Genomic DNA, 4,106 nt, shown 5'->3' on the forward strand with positions numbered 1-4,106 from the left:
GTCTTCCTCGGTGTCTCTCAAACAAACACGTTCTCTAGATACCGACTCCTCTCATGTGCACACACCTTCTCTTCCCTCTCTACGGGCATTTTATCTCTCGCACCCCATCGTTGTCGGCCTCTGCCATACACATCACCTCTCTATGATGAAGCCATGCACACTTACACACACACACGCACACCCCCCCACACACACACTAAGACTCCATATCTCTCTCTCTCTCTCTCTCACACACACACACACACCCCACACACACACACTAAGACTCCATCTCACACACACATGCTCTAGGCGGCGCATTTCTTCCTACCACCCTTCATCCAACCTTACCCGTATGATAAACAATCACCTTTATTTACTTGCATAACATGGACAAATTCCACTTTACTTTAGTTGTCAGCAAACTTATCGTTTGTACCCCTATAAAAAAACGAGTTGGCGATGATGGTGTGTCTGCCATCTTGTAATACACACCGTATGATCTATATCTGACGGATAGAAAGCAAACTATGATAATTTTACCAAAGATACTCGCACCTCTCTCCACATCATTATCTCCCACAACCTCATTGCTCAACAATTCAAAAAGGAATAAGTCTCTGGAACAATCTAGCATGCATGGTGGTCGCTGCCGCCTGCCGGCGCCGTCCATCCCCATGCCTCCGCCCATTCCGACCACCAGTCACCACCACGCTCCACTCCTCCTCGCCTTATCTCTCATCTTTCATTTTTTTGATGACATTCTCGAGATACCAGTTTTCCGATAAAATTCTCGAGATATCATTAGTTTTTACACATGGGATTACTCCTGCAGGGGTCAATCACAATAGGTGTTTTGTAAAAAAATGCATACTTATTTTTCATGCAATGCACGAGAATCTTGCTCGTAATTATATAACGCAAATCACAAGCAGGAAGTGACATTTTTTTGACACAACCGCGTTAACATGGCCACGTAAATCACTAGATAAAGTAAATACCAGTATACTTATATCCCGATGCAAAAGGTTGAGTACATGTCTGAAGAGTATAGTCGCACACACACACTCTGTCTCTCAGAATCTCTCACACACACACACCAGTTATGTGACGCGCACTTAAGCAGACACGTATGTTACAATTTGTGCACCCGCAGGTACACGTGATGATGCACATTTATTTAAGCCGGAAGGCGAACCCAAACAGTAGCTGCATTCATTCCCCTCTTGCCGCCTTTTCTGTGGTCGCTGTCGCCCGGTAGCCATGGCCCAGCCGAAGGTAACAACATACGCCATACTCCCGCCGGAGTGGGACTTTAATATGGAAATTTTAGTGGTCATGCATGCATCTTTTTGTGCTAGCACTCCTATATAAGGGTTGACTGATCGCTTCCCACGGACGTGCGCGGGCGGTGGAAGAGGAAGGAGTAGGGAAGCGGGCTGTGGAGTAACGTTTTTTACCACAATTTCTTAGGAAACTGAGTGCAATAATTGAGTAGTTTTGCAAACTACCAGTACTACACCTGAAACGGTTCAAAACCTATACTCCTTTGCCAGCGCGCGCTTCCCGCGTGAAACGGTCAGCGTCGCCCTGGAGCGTTAGTGCCGCATTAATGCTCGGCCAGAGCGGAGGCGACCTCTCACTGGCGCCGGCTTTGAAGTGGCGCGACGGCCGAGAGAGCGCCGCTTCCCGGTGCACGCGACTGCTCCGCGTCGAGACTGGCCATAGGCCCTGTTTGGATACATGGGTTAGAGTTAGTTTGAGCTAGTTGGGGCTCAAATAGCCCTAAAGTATCCAAGCATGAGGGTTTAAATTGGAGCAAGTTGCACCGAATCCACCAAAAAAAACTATCCCACCCAAGAGGTGTTAACTGGAGATAGTTCTCATTGGGACCACTGAAAAATCGCTTTTCTCCCTCCATCAAGTGCATTTATTGTCAATCTAACCCTGTCACCCAAACACCTCTTTGGCTACAGTTAGTTCAGGCTTAGTCATGAGTTAGTCTAACCTCTAGCTAAGTTAGAGTATCAAACAAGAGCAGTATAGGACATGCAAGTTGCTCAAAGCATACAGGCAAATTCGTACGTGAAAGGATTTTTTTCTTTTTGAAAATGGAACGTGAAAGGAAATTTTTTTAGAATGCTCTTGGCATGTCGCTAACATGTGATGAGTTAACCGATCTCAATAGACGGCAAAAACGCCAGCCTGCCGCACTTTGATAGAGACGAGGAGGGAGAAGCAATACATGCTGTTAGATTACTAGAGATAGGTGTCGCACGGAAGCCAAGAAATATGGTGATATGTGGGTTAGCCATGTACTAGTATGATGTAACTACACTGGGCTGCCGTGTTTCGTACTCTTCCAGTCCACTGTGGAGATGATTGGTTAATTTTATATCGCTGAATAATATTAAATATTATGAGTGCAGACGCTCCACCACGAGGTTCCTTGCTCCTTCTCGGTCGTTCGGAATCTATGTTCTTCCACTCTATTTTTTTACGTGAGCTTTGTTCATCCTTTTGCCAACACGCGAGACATCTAGCATCAAGGTGCACGTGTCATGCAAGGATCATTCCATCTATATGAAGAACACGTGGGACTGGAACTACGAGATGGACATGTACCCAGCAGTGGACGTACGAACCTGAGTAATGTAGCGCAGTAAGTGAAGTAGAAAGGCACAAATGGTATGAACATGCGTGGCATATAGGGTGTGTTTGGTTGCGTTCTCGTCTCAGCATAGTTGCTCCCTCTTCATGCATGCTCAACTCAACACCCCTCTTCATGCATGCTCTCTTCATGCATGCTTCTAGTGTATTTGTGCTAAACTAGTGTGGACTCATGCACCCTCCATACACTCTACCAAACACCCAAAAGTGGGTCGAGAAGGGAACTCTTGGGCGGCATTTGTCTCTTACTACGTACTACCACTAAATGTTGTACGTGCAATGCACGGTGATGTTATGGAGTACGTGCCTAAGTACTCTACTACTACTATATTAGTTGGAGGCACATATTAAATTTTATATTTGTTTACTTGTATGCCCCGAGACCTTCCAACTATACGTGTCTTTCTCTCCAGGTCGCACTTTGTATCGTTCATACCACTAAGTACTACTACGTGTGGTCTCCGACGCAGAAGTGGAAGAAGTGGAGACACTCTATCATGCTGTTTTTTTACGCTGGGCTCTACCACGTTGTTCATGTCCCACTCCTTTCGCTGACGTGTGGGACATCCAGCACGCCGTGTTTGGCACCCTTCGTCGTAAGAGTTGAAACGCTAGCATTCATCAGAAATAAAAAATAATTATAAATCAGCAGTGATACTATTTTTTTGCGAACCAATCAACAGTGATACTATACCATGCGGTTTCATTGCTCCTCGATATCGGAAATAATACTTCCGTTCGCCAACATGTGGGACTTCAACCATCCTGGTCCACTTGCCATGCACGCAGAACTCCAAGGGAGAGTCACCCAGGTCATCGCGCCGCACTAACAATGACTAATGAGCTGTCAAATCACAGGCCCACTTCCCAGTTTGAAGTTGCTCGGACGAAGGAACCATCATGACTTCGTTGAATTCCACTTCTTGAAGAAAACTACTGTACCAGCAGTACTGCTAGCTACAGTAGTTACTCCAACAGAGGGCTCCTTTCGTTCATAGGATAGGAATTTTATAGGAATATGAAAATCATAGGAAGTGAGATGACATGCATCTCAATTCCTATAGAGAAAGAAATGCCATTTGATGCATAGGATAGGAATTTTTCCATTTAGTCTAGGCTAATGTACTGGTAATTTGCTCTAAAAACTACAGTAGTAACTAGTAGTATTGGTACATGCTCGTACTTAGACACAGACACACACACTAACTACTAGTACTAGTACTTCTCACATGCTGGCCAGACGCCGTCGTTCTCCTTCCCGGCTTTGTCGGCGACACCCCACCATGCTTGGATCTCCGCCGACCTCTCCGCAGTAGCGCGTGCGTCCTTTTCTTTCTTGCAGCGGCGGGCCTCTCTTTTCTTGAGTGCTTTCTGACTTTTTCGCTCCCTCTGTGCGGCTTTGGCCACCTCTTGCTCTACCGCCCATTCGGCCTTGGCATCTTCAAATTCCTCCCACA

The sequence above is a fragment of the Triticum aestivum genome, chromosome 3B (genome assembly GCF_018294505.1).
Source record: "Triticum aestivum cultivar Chinese Spring chromosome 3B, IWGSC CS RefSeq v2.1, whole genome shotgun sequence".
NCBI lineage: Eukaryota > Viridiplantae > Streptophyta > Magnoliopsida > Poales > Poaceae > Triticum > Triticum aestivum.